Genomic DNA, 20,200 nt, shown 5'->3' on the forward strand with positions numbered 1-20,200 from the left:
TGCGGGACCGATTTCGTCGCGAAAATGTGATTTACGCGATTTACAGGGGACTACGCTCGAGCATACATTCTCTCACTTGCGAGTCGATACCGGCTTTATTTCATTATGTCCGCGAACGCATTTCTTCATCGCCAATGTAAAGGTAGCATTTCAAGAATTTAGCGAGATAAATGTGCGTTACCACTGAGACGTAAAAAGCGTGTAGAGAGAGAGAGAGAGAGAGAGAGAGAGAGAGAGAGAGAGAGAAAAAGAGAGCATTGTGTTGATACGTTGCGTAATTGTGCAGCGGATATTCCCGGTTTAGTTCGGGGCTCGCTTTGCCGCGCGATCGCTGTTTTCGCGGCCTCGTCGCGTCCGCAACGCTATCGTGACACGAATGAAACCGAAACCGGTGTTAAAAGCGTGTCGGTCTTGTCGCGAATCGTCCGTTTATATATAGCGTAGCATAACGGAACTACGTGAACGGAAGTACGTGAAGCTCCGAGAAGCACCGTTTTCCGAGTTCTTATCTGTCCACGTTACGGGACACCGCGATCTATTTCGTAGAGCGGGGAAAATTCGCGTATTATCGGATCGTATTTCTTTGCTCGGTTATTTGTATTTTATTTATACGCCCGACGTCGAAGGGCTCATAATTTTCAGCGAACTTCGGAAAATACGCCCCGCGCGCACGTGCTGCCCCCGCATAAGCGTAAAGATCCGCGGTGATTCGCACGCGCGAGATCTCCCCACAAATATTCAACAATTTATGACGGCGTTATTACGGAAGCACACACCGTGACCAAAAGCCCTCGTTATGACGGCGCGCGTCAAGCAGTTAATTAATCAAGAAATTTCAACGTATGTTAAGCAACGCGTAAGCCACTGTTTACTGACGGTAGCTTCATTCAGCTGCTTTTGGAATCCTGTAAGAAGAGGTGCCTACAGCGCTGGCTTAAGCGATGTTTAGCGAAGGATCTAGTATTATATATATTTGGAAGTACGATGCGCGCGCTTAAGCACCCCCGATGTCAGGTCAAACTGCTGTTACAGCAATAGCTGTATTAACCTTTCGCGAGTGTTATTCACTCATGATACTTCAGGTCTGCATAAAGTACCTCGTGCGCCGTGCGACTGCAGGACGCCGTTCTTTTAATCTCCATAGTATGAACTCGTATCGTCAGACGGAGCGCGCGTTCGTCTCGATCAAATTGCAAGTTCTGTTTCCGACATTGTTTCCATATTAGCGGAGACGTGGGCGGATTCGATCGCGGGAAGGGGGGAGGGGACGAGCGGATTTTACGCTTGACTCTCCTTCCTGCGCAGCGAGAGAGCGAGAGCGCGCGATCCGATGAAGCGGATCATCGTCATCTTCCAAGTCCGGCGGACTAGGACGACGCGTTATTTCCCTCTGATTTTCCGGCGGATGATTCGATAAGCTTCGAAGTAATCAAGTTCCAGTGGCAGCTGCCTACGACACGGCCGCAGCAAGGCCCACGCTCGTAATCCGTGGAATGGCCATATTGAAACGGAAACACAGAGGCCGCTGACAGCAGAGATTAGAGAATTACTGCGGGCCAATAACCATTAAAGAGAACGACCGACAGTGCCAATGTTCCGCGACCGCAAGCTGGCTTTAAACGGCCCAATATTAAACACCGTATTGCGCGGATAGCACGACGCAACGCTGCAAACACACTTAAGCCGTGTCGCCATCTTCCACACGGACGAAAGATCGCAAGGCAGGGATTCCGGCGTGCAACACCATCGCTCGATAATTATTGCTTGCGATCTGAATGGAAGAGTAGGCCCACCCGCGCGCGCGCGCTCGGCGATCATCCAGGAGACTCGATTAATCGAAGGGACATGAATAATGTCGTACACGCTGAGAAACGTAGAGTTACCGACTTCGCGGAAAGACGCTTTGAATTCTTAAGACCATCGCGAATCTCTTTCACGGTTGTACATGTTTAAAGTTTCACGCGCGCGCGAAAATTTCAGAAAGTATTGCAATCCTGTCTCCCGTGCCTCTCTTTTCCCCGCTTTACTTCCTTCCTATCCCTTCTCTCTCTCTCTCTCACTCTCTCTCTCTCTCTCTCTCTCTCTCTCTCTCTCTCTCTCTCTCTCTCTCTCTCTCCTCCGAGCCCGGCGCACAGTAGATTACTTTTGCTCTGTCGCCAACGCTTCAGCCGATAGCTGAACTTTACACGTTGAAAAATAGAAATTGGTTGTAGAAGAGGTTACGAAGTTTTAATAATGTTCGCGGAGAAATAAAGCAGGGAGAGAGAGAGAGAGAGAGAGAGAGAGAGAGACCGTGCACGTCAAACGCTCTGCAAAGATTCCGAAAAACTTACAAAACAAGACTCATTTAGAAGTGCCGCTCAAACAAATTCTCGAGCATGTATCGTTGCATTGCTAAAGGCAAAACCATCGCTAAAAGTCACAAGACGTGCGTTTCTTCTTTACGATAAGACGCCCGGAAATCATTTCCAGAAAATATTATATATATAATCGAGAAAATGTAAAAGTAAAACAAAACATGATTATTACAAAATGATCATTAAAGTTACATTACGAAATATCACACTTATAAATTCGTAATTTTTTAAATTGACTTAAAAGACGGACCTCTTTGTTTTCTCTCTTATTTACTTTTATCATATAATATTTAATAAGTTACATTAAATGCCTTAAATATCCTTGCAAATATATTATATTATTATAAGAAAACGAACAGAGTAACCCAGTAACACTTTATTCACATTAAATCAAGTTTCTGTATCTTGCTTTGTCTTCTTTGACGTCGGCTAAATTGTCCTTGGAAAATGTTGGAAAGTTTTAATAATATTCAGGAAGAAATAAACGAGCATGTTATGTAGTGACTGCGTCGGGAAACTGTCTTAGAATTAAATAATTTTCCGTTTCAAACGTTCTCTCCCTTTTTTCGGGGTTTAACGTCCGACACTCTCTTAAAACTTGGTAAATTCTTTTCATATTTCAACGATAATCAAAATGGCACAACTGGCGTAATATGATTGCACACCAATCTCTCTCGAAGTTTATAATACAATGCATTAGCAAAATTTCTCGCCACAATACAACTCGCCGCTCCGGCGAAAATGCGAAGAAATGCTTAACGCGAACAGGAACAACGAATATCCCGCTGCGATCAAAGGTAAGGAGGAGAATTGATGAAAGTATTTAGCAAACTACTTCGCGGTCAAAGTGGATTAACCCGGATAGAACTTTCCAGGTGGTAGGAAACGAGTTGCAGTAGAGCATATAACTTCAAACGCTTTTTGAGACGAGGACTCCGCTCGGCGATAAGTTACTTCGATTCTGCGCTATCACACGGATATCGCGGCGGAGAAAATTTCCCCGTGAAATATCTTTATCCGCGTATTATTATTAAACGAATCAAATTTCGCAATCGTGTCTTTCGCGATGAAAATATCGCGAGAGTATACCCGTAACTATTTTATCCTTCCGCCCGCGCTGTGTGAGAATTTTACACGTATACCGCGTGTACATGTGTACGACACGTGTGTGTGTGTGTGTGTGTGTATACATGTGTGTGTAAGAGAGCCACCATCGACTGGTCGCGCTATACGTTTTTTTGGTGTTTAACTTTGCTGCCGTATCCAGGTAGGACCGTGGAGACCGCCCGCTCAATCGCTCCGAAACTTTCCAATAATGCGAAACTAGTTAGCAATTTTTATGTCACATATAGATATACCGTTCCGTGTTTTGTTAGCTTAGTTCAGACACGTACTACCAAGCAACGCCAGCTTATCGACTTTCGAACAATCTTAGTTTGTTACCCCGAGACCTGTTTGGAAAATTACTTGGCCATGATCAAACTACTGCTGGAGGAAATACACACCAATTAAAAATTAGACAGAAAATTGGAGGCATTCATAAACGAAGCTTTCAAATGGCGTGGATTTTTTTAACAATGTTCGCGATTCCCATCGTGATTGAGAATTGGTTTTGTCGATCGAGTATGTACATATTTCAATAAAATAACAGTCACGAAAAACATTATAATAGCCTGCAAATAGCAACGAACGGTGCCTCTTTAATTGCATCACAATGGCATCAGCAATGGACCGTTAATAGACTCGTGAGATTCGAAATTGGCTCGTTATTCGCAGGTAGAAAATTGAAGACGATATTATCAGGGAAATGGATAATTTAAGGTAATTACCAGCGCACATCGTGCATTATCGAATATTTCTACTGATAAGTGACTACCCTCTGTTTCCTGCTCCAACTTAAAATATTTTTATATTTATGCACCGGCATTAACATGATTTATTTCTCTTTTTCGACAATAATATGCATAAAGTAAATTTCTTGACTTTATAAGAATCCTAATATCAACATTCTTTCTTCGCTTGATTTTATTTTATACTGCAAGGTAAATTATTTTTATTCGTTTTAGGCAATATACCTGGATCGTTCAATATTTAAATCCCCCATAACGTTCGCTGTCTTCCATCTACAATTACTCCGTCGCCTACCCCTTTTCGTCGCGAGGAGGGAAACTACGAAACTACGAAAGCACTCAATGTGTCCGACAAAGTAAAATCCCTAAAAAGTTTACCACGCGTGTGTGCACCCCGCGCGTGAATCCCCGGCATTCGCGCAAGGTTCCACCCGCCGATGCGCTCTTACGTCAACATAGCTTACATGCGCGACAGCGCGGCTCAACCGCTTCTAAACTAGATTCCACTCTAGAGTACGGTATCGCTTAAGCAATCGCCGTCCGTCAAGAGCACGTGGCTCTTTAAAGATCCATCCAGCCAGCTAATAAAGGAATAGTGTCCTGTAACTCGCCCAGACAGAGTCTTTCCGTGCCTGTCACTCCGTTCGCGCAGTAGCCCCGCTTGACCATCATTTCCGGCGTGTTTCACTCGACGACCTGCTTTACTCTCTCGATCGTCATGTACCCAAACGTCTCTCAGGAAGTCACGTAGACGGTGACGCCTGTGTGCTCGAGCGCACGGGAGCTATATCGCGCATGTACACGCCATACGTCTTTGATGTACTCTTCCGTCACGTCAAATTGAATGTTCTCGCATGTCCTCCGCGTAGTGTCTCTCCGCGCCTTCTTCCAGCCAGTCGATACCGCCCGGCGGAGGCCGATCGATCGCGCTCCAGCTCCTCGTGCCCAGCGCAGCGTGCAGAGGATTCGATCGCGCGAAAGTGCGCTGCTCGGTCGCGCTCGGTGCGCCGCTTAATCGGCGGAATCAAGGAGCCGCGATAAGTACGTTTCGGACGATAGCAGGAAACGTCGCGCGACGCGACGCGACGCGACGCGACACGAGATTGCGTTCCTTTCGCGCCGTGTAACGTTGAAACGCCGGCTCTCCCGCCGGAATGTCTTCGCCGTAATTAGAACGCCGTGGCCGGGCCGCGCGCCCGCCGCGTAAGAGAAGCTTTAATTAAAATTTCTTTGACCGATAATATCGCGCCCTTTGCGCGCACAACGAGATTCTTTTACAGAGTGAAACCGGATATGATGAACAGGATTCGACGGAAACGCGCGCGCCTGCGGATGAACTTTGTTCTTCCGTTCAGGGCCACACTTTCCCCCACGCACCGGGAAGACAAGCGACACGACCAAGGATAAAGAAATGTAATTGTGAAATCGCTTCTTCCCCGCCTATTTATTCGCGCGTCATTCGTATATTCGTATGTTATTTGGATTTCTTTTACTTCAACTGCGTTTGTTTCTTTTGTTGCTTTTGTCCAACGTCCAGTAAAAAGTGTCGTCATACGAATTTAAATAATGTTTTTAAGAAATTGTAAAACAATCACGCGCTTGGTAGTTTCGCGATTAAACGCGATACGAACTGCTATTTTCGAAAGACCTGTCACAGACTGGCGCGTTTTCAGGACACCGTGTACATCGCGGTAACTCTATTTATGAGTGTCGGTATCTACGTGACACAGAGATATATTGAATCGGACGATCCAGCGGGGGCACAGTATCGGGAACATACATCATATACGCGGACTTATGCGTGACTTCCGTATATGAGCCACGTACGTATGTGACGATCGAGAATAAAGCGAGCTGTAAGTGAGGTGTTTCGGAAATGGCGGTCAGACAGATGCAGACGCGGAGAAGTGATATCTGCGAATCGGTCTTGTCAACGCGTCGACGACGAGAGACGACGACGAGGAGGTCTCGTTGGCGATTCGTATAATCGCTCTTTCATTCGCCCCGGCGCGGCGGCGCACAGTGGGGCCAGATGACATTCTTTGCTTGAAAATTCTCTAGAGACCTGAATTTCCAACCGATCATCGACACCAATGGATGAGATTGATCCTGAATAAATTCCGAAAAGATCTGTCTTGCCAAAATTAAAAAAAAATTTTTTTCTCGAATTACTAGCCCCAAAAGAGGAAAAATTATCGTTAAACGCGAGAAACTTGTGAAATACTCATTATTCGACACTTATTTCTATCTAATAGCGTATTCAGCGGATTGAAACTATGAAACCAATCAACAGACACCTCGAGATTTATCGATCTTGAAGCAGAAACCCATTAATCCCCAAAACTCATATGCCCAAAATACAAAAACATCAAATATAGACCCGTTAAGCACAAAACCGAGGGATTTTGAATCTTAAGCCCATCAACCTAGGAATCTATCAATTCGAGAACTTTTTAGCTCGTGTATCCATGAAGCCGTATATATATGGGTATTCTTGGGTGCATCAACTCGCATTTAGTATCCATAGGCTCGAACCCATTGAGGTCGAACCCAAGACACTGTGCTTTAAACGATAAATTTTTAAGACAAACCCTAAACCCATGAACCCTGGACCGATAATTTTTTCAAAATTTCGGCTAGACAGATCTCTTTGGAATTTATTCAGGATCAACCTCATCCATTGGTGTCGATGATCGCTTGGAAATTCAGGTCTCTAGAGAATTTTCAAGCAAAAGATGTCATCTGGCCCCACTGTGCGACAGAATTGCGGGATCGTTCGCGTTTCTATCGCGCGTTTCTATCGCGATCGTGTTACTTTCTCTCCGCGCGCAAATATTCCTTTCGACAATTATTTGTGACCAGGAGAACCGTGTATCGCTGTGTATCGATCGACTCTTCTACGTTGCATTAATAATTATTGCCTCGCGTGTACTTATCATTCACCCGGTTACCTGTGCCAGGTGTTTGAGTAAAATTCGATCTCAAGGTGCGAGATCAATCCGCGCTGCTCGTCAATTATTCCGTAACGGACGTCGCATCAGTAAGTTCTTTGCCGGATAGTTTGAAGTTCAACAACGTCGTGTATCGACAAGTCGCGTACGCGCGCACATTCGAAATCATAAGTGGTCGCGCGTTTTATGCCACCGGGAGCATGTTTCAAGCGCTGAGCAATCCGCTGTTTGTCAAATATCGTTGATAAATACTAACTCGCGAGTCGCGCTCGATCGGAATTTCAACCGACGAGTTGCGTCAACAACCCCCCTCCGCCCCCCCCCTCCTTCACTCTCGTTCGTTCGGGGTGCATGGCAAATAATCTTTCGTCAGAGACTGAAGGGAGACCGGTCGCGCCCACTCTCCCCCCCCTTACCGTCCCTTTCGTTGCCATCTCGTCTCGTCTTTTCTTCCCTCGCGAAACATACTTTATGGTATATACGCGAGAGTTCGCCGTATCCATCACCCTCCGTTTGACCACACGCCACCCTTGTACATCCGCCCACCCCTTTCCGCACAGCGCTGCTTCGCTTACAGCTCCCTTGTTTCCCAGAGATAGTTAAAGTACCTTTCGGGATTCGGTACACACAGCGCGACCAGAGAGATAGTTAATAATTTCTTCTGACGCAACGGCTGCTTGAGGCATCTCGATGGCAAATTAACGGAAGTTGGGAACGAGGGGATATAAAGTCGACGTTCCGTTCTATAACGTTTACACGCTTGTGACGAGCGAATGGCCCGTACGCGATTCGGCCCTTTTATTTCGACCGTAACTTGTTATCGTCGCTATTATCACACGCCGGTTTTCGCCGGATTACGCGACCGTTAGAATCCGCCGAAATTTCAAAGCACCACGCCGATGCATTAGGAATGATGGCGTGATTATCTATCCGCATCCCGCGGGAGGGTGAGGGTTCGCAAAGTGACGGTAAGGGGTGGCCTGGTGGTAAATGGCTAGGGTCATTGGGGAATATCGTAGTTACGCATTAGAGGGACACGGGCACAACTGCTCTCTGATAGGTTAACGATATTACCGGACTAACGACGAAACTCTATACTATCGAACTATTCCAGACGCCCTCTCTCTACGTCGAAAGACACAGAAATGCATTAATTTCGCAAATATATTAACACCGTTAAACTCGTCGTTACACTTGCGGGAAAACACGCTGTCGGGTTAGCCGGCACGGTTGTTTGCATTTGCGGCTCACATTCGATTACGGTGCCGCTCACGTGCTTTTAATTACACGTGTTATAAATTTAGTAACTCTGTATCGAGAGTAATGAAATACACACATCGACTCGTGCGCGAAAACGACATTGTGCGAATATCTCTCGCTTTGGCTACGTGCACAAAAATCCGATCAGGGTCTTGCAAAATTCTGTCTAGTCACCGGCTCGGAAAGCAAAAATCATTTTACCGACGTGGAATTGAGCAATTATCTACAAGATGGAAGATATTGATGAGAGAAAGTCTGAAAGAAAGTGCAGCTGAAAGTCCGAGTTGTTGCAAATTTTTGATACCTCATGACGTCGCAAATTTACATACGTTCGTTAAGAACGGTTTTCGTATCGAACTGCCTAATCTGTCAATCGAGCAAATTATTCATCGTCATTTTCGTCGCACGGTCGCTCCGATCGAGCCTAGAGGCGAAACACTTGGGAAACACGCCTGCGATAGCGCGAATTCCTGCAACAATTTTCGAGAAAAACGCTCGACACCATGGAGGTCGCGCAAATCCGTTTACCATCCACTTTGGTATGATGCATCACAGCATCGCTCGCGATGACAAATCCGCTTCCGCCGTCGGCCGCGTTTGTTTCCCGATGCATTGCGACGTCACGACGTAAAAACCTCCGGATAAGCGTCAGAAAAGAGGGAGGCGAAGGAAGCAGGTGAAGGAAAAAGGGGGGAGGGGGGAGAGAGAGAGAGAGAGAGAGAGAGAGTGTGTGTGTGTGTGTGTGTGTGTGTGAGAGAGAGAGAAAAGGAGAAAGGCAGGGAAGGAGAGAGGAAGCGAGAGAATATTGGAGCAAACTCGAGTCATATTTTCCACACACACACACACACACACACACACATATGGTAACCTCTGTAATAATAATGCTTCCCGGGCGATATTTTCAAAGGCAAAATTTAATAATATTTCGGATTACGCGCGAAAATAATACTGGAAATTTAGCCGCGACCACTTTATCGAATAAATCATATCGCGTATTTTTAAGCCGAAAGATATTTTTCACGATTTCGCGTTGAAGTGTATATAACTCGATGATCATTTTCCTGATAAAAAATCCCGCAATCAACGCGACGATAATAATATTGACGACCGTCGGTGCGACTATATTGCAGGGATTAGTAAATAACCACGAAACATAACACACCATCATGTCGTAATGATCGAATTCGCGCAGATGGAACCGAGATAGATCGCTGATTACCTATTGACGTAGCTTGATACCATCGCGAATCTATTCGGTATTATCGTACGGCTACACCATTATCGCATAAACCTACAAATGTACGATAAATTCCACGCCTCCCGCTGAAACTTTCATATCGCGCACATGTCCGTTGTTCCTTTGCGTACGCTTTCCTTCTCTCTTCGAAAAAGTCGCCGATTAGCGGTGTGTAATCAGTTAAAATACAGAGGAACGGAAGAGCCCTGTTTGTGTGCTAGATCTGCAGTATATATTTCACGGAAGCTTTGTGCAACTTAGAAGTGGTGGAAGTAAAATTTTCGGAATATTCTTTTTCCCATTCTTTTTGCATTGCATGTTTGTTTTGTTTCTTTTTCTTTCCTTTCTATTGTACACATATAAAAGGTAACCCGCCTGGAGATATTTCTATGATAAATGCAAAGTCTCTCCCCTTCTCCCTCCTTCACAACTCGCTTTTCAGCGTAAAAAAAAAATTGTCGCGAGAGCCAAGTGACCTCTGAGACGAAATTTTCTCTGTCTGTTGAAACATTCGATCCAATCTTATGATGTCATATCGACACATTATGGAATTATGCGCGGTAATCTGCGACTCGATGTAATTAAAGCGCTTGGGATGAACAGATAACCGCGACATGGCGATGCTGTGTCATATTCACGATTTCATTGAATTCGTGGCATCGAGCCGGAGTAGATCATTAATTACCAATTACTGACACTCTTGCGGTACAGTTAGCACCATTACTACGTTAAATCACTATAACCGCCTCCTTTGTTGTAACGTGTAATAAGATTAAATTACCGAGACACGAGCGATACAGCGCATCATTTAACAATGATGCGCTTATCGTATAAACGAGCTGCGCTAAATAAGCCAACGGGAAATATTCTCCTCATAACGATTTTTACAGTGAAACAATTTTTCGCATGCAGATACAAAAATATTAAATACCAAATATTATTCCACACGAGCAAACTTCCCGGCATCACACAAGTCCGATACGTTTCGCGATCGATTATTACCCCCGACCTGTCATCAAAGATCGTCCCTGCTCTCTAAACACGCCACAGATAACGGGGCGCGCGCGACAAAGAGGAAAATAATTCGAGATTCTAATATCCCGTTACCTCACGTCGCGCGCGTTAACACCTCCCAGCTGGCGCCGCGCGCGGGGATCGCGTTAAACCGAACTAAGCTCACGTCATCGCACAGGCGCGTCTTTCGGATGATTTCCGGCGGCAGTTTCCCCGCGCTGGTAGAGCGCTGCGAGCTAAAGCAACGCTAAAGCTGCCGAGAGACAGACGGAAAGAGACGGGTCGATCGGCGAGAAGGACGGAAAATAGCGGGGGTAGGACGGCGGGAGTGAAAGGGTGGACGGCATCTGGTACGGTGAGTCCGGGTTCCGCCTTTAACGTGTTGCCGCGTCAGCGTTACACCCCTGCCAACCCCCGTTGCGATTTACTGCTAAATAATATCTAAACAGCCGCATTCACCATCCTCAGCCCTCCCCCGCGCGGCCCCGGCGCTCCTGCGCGCGCTGTCAGTCCGGATTCGGGCGCATGGTCCTTTCTACGCCTGCCGCTGCCAACCGCCCCCGATGTAGATCGCCCGGCGCTCGCGCGCTGGTGACGAGGTCGTCCCCCGCCGCTCTCTCGCTCACCCGCCCGCTTCAACGTGTGCTACGTTTAGTCGCACTAAATATTTGCGTTGATTAACAATCCCACCCTCCCCCACTCTGCCGCGCGAGGGAGAGAAGCCGAGTTACGCAGCTTTCCGGCGCGAGAGCGTTGCCGGGCGCGCAACTGCACCCCTATTGCATCCGGGGGCGCGCGCGCGCGCGCGCGCGCACGCCCCGTTGCGGCCTGACGCTAACGGTTAATCAACAATCCACCTCGGCGACTCGCGTCGCCACGGATCCACCGAAACGCCTCCCTATGACGAGTTGTCGCCGCGACGCGGTTTGTCCACCGATCACCGCTCGGCCTCGCTTTAATTATACCGGCTGCAGCGGATTATGTTGATACGACCGTGATTGCGGTCATCGAGTTACATCGCGTTTAGAGTATCGCGCGAGGTCAGCCGCATCGACAAACACGACCGCGCCGGCCCGTATCGCGAGTTCGATCGTTCGTATCGTATCGTTGTGCCTTTGGCTCGACAGACGCGCGCGGCTCGTATTGCAATTATATGCACGCGGATGTTTATTGTCTTAATGACCGCGCGCAGCTGCGCGCTCTCGGCGCGAGATCGAGTTTGTTTCGCGATGTCGCGCAACAACGCGTTGGGCGGGACAGCGAATTTTGCGTCTAACTGTAGGCAGGTAGAGTCTGTTCTGTTGTAAAATTATCAGCGACGTTGTCGTTAAAAATCACATAACAAGGTGGATTTCTGCCGTCGCTTACGCGAGCGCAACTTCGATGCACTCGGCGAAAAGCAACGGGCGCTCTTAAAACGGGAATAGATAAACCAGCCCGATAAATTTCCTCCGGTTATTAGAATCATATACTGCAAATTAGAACACGCAATGACGGAAGGGCAGAACGGAGGAGGTGATCATACGTGATACGAAGTTGCGCGTATCTATGGCGATGTGCGATTTGTTATCCTTTGTGCGCCGCCCCGCTGCAGGTCGTGTTTCACCAAAATCCAGATTCACCGCTTTGTATTGTCCTCATATTTACATCCTGCTGCCTTCGCCCGGGCAAGAGAATTAGGTGCATTTTGGACTGCCAGCGCGTATATATGTCTCGTACATTACTCGCGGGAACGCAGTTCCTAATTACAATCCGGAACTAGTCTATTGAATAGCTCATTGAAAACGGATTCAGCCTCGTGTCTCGGTATCAAGCAACGGTCGGTGTTATTGTTATGAAGCCATAAAAGGATAATCGTAAGAGCAAAATCGTACACAATTACCGAGTACAAAAATAAATTGCTGAATATAAAAAATGACGACGCGTACGAATCTCGTTTTGTATCTTTTTCCAGCAAAACGCGAAGAAACCTCACGCAAGTCTCCGTTCATATCTATTAGCGATAAAGGAAGGTCGCGTTATTTATTTCTACAAAAGGATATTCGCGACGCGTATTTTTTGCGTAATTTAATGTTGCACGGCACTACACTTTGGATATTCCTGTCCTTGCGAAAGAAAAAAAAGTACTCGGTCAACGTGTGTAAATTGTTTAGATCCTCAGCCTCGCCGTCCTTCGAAAAATCTCAACTAATATGCAAATGAGAGAGCGTCATCGAGGCTCGGTTTTAGAGCAAACTGACGGACGTTGACAAATCCATCAAGAGAGCTCCACTTGTAGCATACCAGGCAGGAAAGCACCAAATGGGTAACCGTTGCAGGTGCATCTATGTATTCGGCAAACTAACAAGAGACCCAGCTGCGACCAGGCTCAGCTATCTCCACTAATTAGAACGACGACAACGTCCAATGAGAGTCCTTCCAAACAGGAGCTTCATAATGAAAAATGCATCGTCATAAGACGCGCCGTGTTCCCCGCGTGTTATTGACGCGATATTGACACATTTCCCGATCTTCCGACATCTTTACTTTTCGGCACGATAAAAGCAACTCGATGCACGGTATTTTTAAATCAGTAATAACTATATGGCGCTTGTTCGTACGATCGACGTCGATCACAAAGTGCACGTCGGATAAAAGTGACGACGAGCATCAAAGTGCGATTAGCAGCGAGTCGAAAGTTCAACGATAAGTGAGAAGATGAATTCCGAACGCGGAGCGCTTATAATGCTCTCGCGTCCTCTTCATCCACGAGGATTAAAATCCAGATTACCGAAATTACCGAGGTCATCGAATAGATTAAAATCACAAGTAAGATCATACCGTACGAGCGAGAGACCGAGTCGTCGTTCTCTCGTCTCCTGAGAACCATTATAATCAGCCCGATTACCGCTACTTAACTCTTTGAGCCTGCTGCTAACCTTCTCGATTCAATCCAAATCGTACGGAAGCCTCGGGAAAAGCCTTCCGCGCCCTGATCGCCGCATTAAAATGAGAAGCGACGAAAAAGCTGACATTTATCAAACGTCATAAATTGAAGATGAAAAACTGAAAGAGCGCGCCCGTCATTTCCTCCTCGTGCTTCGGGAGATAAAAACAGCCGCGTCACGCTTCGCTCGCTCTCTCTCTCTCTCCCTCTCTGTCTCCCGACAATATTCCACTCCGAACTTTTATATTCCCTCCTTTATTTATTACGTTACATTCCGCTTACTTCCTCTTCCCTTTTATTTCTCTCGTCGCGCGCTGCACTCCCATCTTTCCCGCGTGCATTTATACGCGCGCTCTCATATACCTCCAACAAATACCCCACCGTTGTTAACGTTATTGCTGCCGCTCTCGGAAACTGCCGGATGAATTTCGAGCGGCCCAGCAGCCGCCGCGCGCCGGTTCGATCGCGCGCCGCGAGGATCTCGGATGCGCTACACAGCGGACAGGTGTGCCGCTGTGTACACGAGATGACAATTCCCACCGGTGAAGCTGCTAATTAAGGTAACCGAAACACCAAGGACCCGCGAAGAGTAATTAAGATGCAAGATGACACGATCGTCCCGCCGGAACAAAAGACTTTTCGACATTGCCTTTGTCACGTCCAGAATACCTTTCTCACCGCTGTAATGCGCCCCCTGAATCGTTACTACGCCGGTCCTCCACTAATGGCGAAATGGCATATTGTTTCCGAATGTTTCCCCCGTTCCAACCAGCTATTTTTAAGTCGTTTCGAACGTTGACATTGTCGCGAGACTTATTGTCTGGCACAAAAAACGGAATCATTAGGAAGTTCGCCGTCGTTACTTTCCCATAAACTTTCGCGAGTCTGTTCTACGTATGCTTGATATATTAGCCGCGATATATCGTATGTACATATTTGTTATATAAATAACGGGATATCCCGTTAATGAACTACCACTATTATTATTGTTGTTATTATTATCATGAATATTATATTCAGTCCGTTTAGATCATTCAAACCCATCATGACGAGATCGCCGTCGCCACCCCCACCCCCCCTCGCGCTCACTGCCAGGCGTTCGTCTTATTAGCTAATCCACTAGTTTCAGAGCTCGGCGCTGTCAAATACTTCCGCCATCGGAATTTATCCCTTGCCGGCTACTTACGTCCGCCGATGCAACACGAGTCGGAGTCCAAAAGCGCGCGCGATCAAAGTCCGTTATTCTCGGTTAGAAACTCCGACGGATTTTGCCGGACCGGTCGCGGCGCATATCCGTCGGTCGCATAACGGAGGAATTTCAGCGAGATGCACTCAGCGCGGCAACAATTCCCGCGGGCGCAGCTGCCAACTCGGCCCCGACTTGCCCCCGACTGCAGTCGCTAATTAGAATGGCATGAACGCTTGACCATAGCCCGGAGCGGAGCAGCAATCAGGATCGAGATGATGACACAGCTACCTGCACCTTTTACGACGGTCATTCGAATTACCGTCTTCGGGCTCCAGAAGCAACTTGCTTTTACGAGGAGCGCTGAGTTTTTCTTTTTCCTTCCTCGCTATTCCTTCGCTCGCTTTTTTCACAGTCGCATGTGCAAAACGCTCCTCTCCGCTTCCCCGAGCTCGAATGCGTCTATCGCAGTCTCTCCTCGGCGCGCGAAGAACGGACGAAAGAATGAGCGAGAGAACCGACGCGGAGTAAACGTCGAGTAGACGCGACGGAATTGTAGCGGATCTCGCGGAGGAACGAATCATTGCGTGTGATCATTGCGATTCGGTTGCTGCAAAATTGCATAAATCATGCGCACCAAAGTGCGCGCAAAGCGCAATCCTCATTATCCCGGCCCGCGTCCTCGTTATTTAACGCTTCTCACAACGCGGTTCGCTCGCTAGCCGCGGAATAACAACTTTCTCGACGCGAACGTAAGCCGGTGAATTTTGCATGCCGTTTGTACAAAACGGACACAAGACTCGTACGACGCGAGCGTCGGGTTTCAACCCCCGCCTCCCCTGCCGCGTAATTCCGCGCGACTTTCCAATTCCCCGGAAGAAAGCAAAAAATCGAGAGAGAGAGAGAGAGAGAGAGAGAAAGGAATCACATTATTATAGCGCCGTATCGCGACGGGCTGTGCGCTCAAATTATCTGTCAGAATGTACAAAGGCCCCAACACCTGTTACTATCGCGCGTGCGAGTTGGTTTTATTGCAAAAATTCCATGCAGCGCGCGCGCGCGCTTCATACCTCGAGCACGCGTTTACCCTCAAGGTGTATCCTGCGGAATCTCATAAATCGTAGACATTCTTCGCGTGCGTCCAACCTGCAGCCGCGGATCGCGCAATTCAATTACAATAGCAATCTCTCATGAGAGCCCTTGGCTGCTCCAACACAATCGCGCCTGTCGATTTTGACGCGCCGTCGGATAAGCAGGCACATACGCCGAAAGCGCGTACGCATTCATCGGCGTCGTAAAATTTTCAGCATCGCCGCGACGGCGAGAGGGGAAGGCGCATCTCGCGCCTCTACAGTGGAATTATTATCAACCCCGAAGCCCCCTTTTCTTCCCGACCCGCTTTCAGATCGTACGGAATTATCGAGCGGTCTGTGAGACGTGCGAAAGCGCTCTCTCGCGCTTTCTCCGGGCGTCTCAGGTCAGATCGCGGCGCTACGTTATACCGATACTTCCGCGGCCGTAAAGCTTTTACGATTAACTCTTTAAGTGGCGCGTAATTTCCCAGCGAGTCCCAAGGAACCCGCATGCGGACTCTAAAGCGCATGCTGCTTTTTTGATATCGCCGGCGGTGCTAGCGAACTGCACCTCGCGTTTCATATTCGCGATATTGTCGGCCGTAAAAGCTCATTCGTAAAGCTCGTCCGTGAAACTTATTCTCTCTCGTGTAAGCACCGCGGAAGTCGCTCTAGTCGCATCCGCCTAATAAGCAGCATTCATGACAATCGTGACAATCGGAGCAGGGAAGTATTCCGAGGTCGATTGTCGTCAAGCACGCGCAAGAAGGAACTTGCGAGCCAGAATCGGGAAAATGCGCGCAATCTTGCCGAGTAATCCTTATCCGCGCGGCTCTTATTACTCGCTTTATTCGGCGCTAAGTTGGCGCGATAAAACAGCGCGAAACAGCGCGGCGTGAAGAGGAAAGCGAAATGAATGCGCGCGACGGAAGCGAATTTACGGAGAGACCGCCACGTGCCGATGTGTTTTGCATTCAGCCCGAAATGACGAATGCAAAGCTTGCGTTTCAGCTCACGTCCCAGCAAACACCAGTCGACAATATATGTCTTCGCGCCACGGCGTACTTTATGTAATACAGATTCTTTAAGGCGGTCGTGACGCACGTAATAATTCCGCGAGAGCAGGCCGTAAAAGGCTGGCGCTGCGCGCGAAACGGCGGCAGCTCGTAAAATGAAGCGGGAAGAAACGCAGATAATGCCCGCGGAAATAATTGTGCCGCGCCCGAGGATTATAGAAATCCATCGCACGTCCCGGCGTTACGTTAACTCGAGCGTTTCTAATACGAGGGGCGCGTGTTAATGCTTAATAATTTGATCACGCCGCGACGCAACGTCCCCTGCTTTCGCATTCTTTTATCTCCTCTTAGCAGCCGTTTAGCAGCTGTCAATTACGTGAATCGTTTTATAACGGCTTACGCCAAGAGCTACGCTTTAGTTGGATAATTTTTAAGTCGTTTAGTTGGATAATTTTCTGACTTGAGCCACCCGTTGGGTGACTCAAGATTTCAACCTCGATGAAAAGAATATAGCTTCGGTCACATTGAGATCCAGAGTTATGTTATGTATTGATTTAAAAGTCAATCTTAGGATGTACACAGGAGGAATTCTCCTGTGTTATTGTTGATACCGAGCGGTGAACGGCATAAACATGTACGTGCATTTTTTGTAATTTTATCACTCACCGAGAAGTCAGGAACTCAAGATCGGCCACGTTCTGCTACGGTTCTGGAAAAATTAATTTTGTGTGTAATTGTGTGAATACGGGTAATGAAATGCAAGTAAATATGTGTGTTCTGACGCTTTAATGAGAAAAATGCGTGAAAACGAGAGAGAAAACGAAAGAGAGCGTTAAACTTTCGCCGTTCTAACTCGTTCATTTTTATCTTGACAACTGTGTTCTTATATTTTCGATAACAAAGAGTTCGAAAATCTGTCAACCTACCTTCGAGCCGACCTTGCTCGGCCCGAACCGGATCCTCCGGTACGGGATCTCCGTCCACACCATCGAACAGGCAGATCTGAAATAAAAAATAAATTTACTAATTATTTATCGAAATTTTGGTCCTGTATTAATTCTGCCGAGAAATTAACGAATCCATGAAAAATTTCGTGATACGAACACTTTATAAACTGAGCGATTATAATTGTTGCAAGATTTAACAGATTTCGCGAAGCGAAGCGCAAAATTTTTATTAACGGAAAATGTAAAAAATGATTTTAATTATTCTGGGTATGAATCAGACGAGAACTGATATTTTCAATGTGGTATAACTATTAACGTTTTTATAATTTCATCTAATTATAAAATCTTACTTAAATAGTATAATACCGTAAAGTTCATATTAACAATGTATAAATTCACTAAGCCAAATTTAAAAGATATAAATTACGCGTTTTCTCTATCTCTTTATTATTCTATTCGTTAGCGTTGAAAATTTATGAGGATTTTGGATATTCGGAAAAAGTTAGAAGAAAATAACTGTATGACCAAAGATGGCCTCTATATATCAATAAAAACTTAATTCGATACATTAACAACGTGAAGCAGAAGAGGAAAACAAAGATCAGATTCAAGAAAGTCGCGAATTAGAAGATCGAATCTCAACATTTACGCTGGCATATATTCACAGTTGTTAATAAACGACAATCTTCGATTGAAAGTTTAGATAATTTCAACTTTGTACTCATTTCGCCATTATCGGCCATTCAAAGCGATACTCCGTGTTGTGCAAGTGTTATAGGTTAAAAACATTTCAAGGTCGGTCGAGGACTTGGATTCTGCTTCGCCGCGGGCCATCTCTTTGTGCGCGATGAGCGATCTTTGTTTTCGTCAAATACATTCTAGAAAACATTCTATCTAAGAAAATGATTTTACGTACCTCGAAATATATCCCGATGTGTCCCCTCTGCTCCGTGGTTAGAAGCACTCACTGATACATTAACGCATTGCACTGACACACCAACACATTGCATTGACACACACGCACAGATACGATTCGAATGGAGAAATGCGTATTAATCAACACGATGCCGACGCCCGATGCCGAGGGAGCCCGATTAAACACTACAATAGTCGGCAAAATATTTTAACCTATAAATCTATTCCGCAACTTTTAACGACTGCGTCATTATCGTTGCGTTGCCGTCGCGCATCTTTTCCATCATGCATTACAGCCACGCCGCGACAATGCAACGACGACGACACTGTCGTTAAAAGTTACAGAATAAGTTTATCGGTATGAATTACAAACAACGTATCGATACACATACCTCGCGTCGTCCTTACCCGCCCGTTCGATGTGTAATGCCACGGTCACGAACATTCACGAGATATACACGCGAGACGTAAACAACATGCCCATTAAAAGCGGGAGTCGCGCCTTCAGCCAATCACCGTCAATCGCGCCCGCCAATCAGTGACGAGCATATTCGGTGCTCGAGAAATCGCGGCGCGTCTTGAGAAAATTCTATATATTCGAGTAATGAAATCAAGCAATACAGTCTTACCGAGATGATTTCACGTACGGCACGTGTTGAAAGCGTCGTGCGATCATTAATTTGCAATCGACGTATCCTCGTGTGGCGCCATCAAGCTCTCGACAACGATGACGATTAGGAGCTAACTTCAAGATGAACTGCGGAACGGGGGTGTAACGACAATCGACAACCGGTGCAGGTTCTTGCAACTGCTTCCTTTTCGCCCGTTCGAAAGTTCTAGAAGCCTTGAAAATTTCCGGTCGCGAAATAACGGTAAGTGACCACGCATAGCATTGAAAAATAATAGTCTGTACAATGGTCTGTGTGTTACTCTACACAATAGCCCATATAGCGTTGTAATTCAAAATTTTCTATTGTTCCTCGATCGACGGAATTTACAAAGTTAATCTTTAAAGAGGTTATATGCACGTATGATGAACGAAAGAAACAGAGAATATCCGTAGCTCGCGAACTATTTTTATAGCAAAACGATGCGTAACCTGCCGATTTATATTACGCATTAGAACGCAATGTTTACTGTGCATTTTCGACGATCGATTCGAAAACGATGATTTGAAACTCCCTCTCGCTAAGAGCAAGCTGGTTTGTACCGTTCGAGCGGTTTCGTGAAAAATCTATGGTTGCTTTTCAGCGTCAGCAACGCAGTCGGGCCTGCGGAGAGCCCTGAGGAGGAAAAAGCCTGAGGAGAGACAAGTTTGCCGCAGCTCGCAGTCGAATTCTTGAGGCGTTCTCGATTTTCGCTGCATCGTCGAAGCGAATCAGCGAGCCTGTTTACTCGGATCCCGTCGCACGAACTTTAAACTTCATAGGCAAGGCTCGTCGTAAATCAAGCGTTTCAAACCGGCCAC

General features: G+C 46.7%; 1 protein-coding gene across 1 annotated transcript in view; it reads right to left on the reverse strand.

Annotated features, from left to right (window-relative positions):
• Positions 1–17,814, reverse strand: part of LOC105186179 (basement membrane-specific heparan sulfate proteoglycan core protein) — a 249,256-nt gene extending 231,442 nt beyond the window's left edge. Inside the window, exons 1-2 of the mRNA XM_025301388.1 lie at positions 17,797–17,814; positions 17,537–17,579 (exon numbers count right to left, since the gene is read on the reverse strand). The gene's annotated coding sequence lies outside the window, so the exon portion shown is untranslated. The remainder of the gene's footprint in view (positions 1–17,536; positions 17,580–17,796) is intronic.
• Positions 17,815–20,200: the final 2,386 nt, after the last annotated feature.

This window comes from Harpegnathos saltator, unplaced genomic scaffold, assembly GCF_003227715.2.
Source record: "Harpegnathos saltator strain DR-91 unplaced genomic scaffold, Hsal_v8.6 scaffold414, whole genome shotgun sequence".
NCBI lineage: Eukaryota > Metazoa > Arthropoda > Insecta > Hymenoptera > Formicidae > Harpegnathos > Harpegnathos saltator.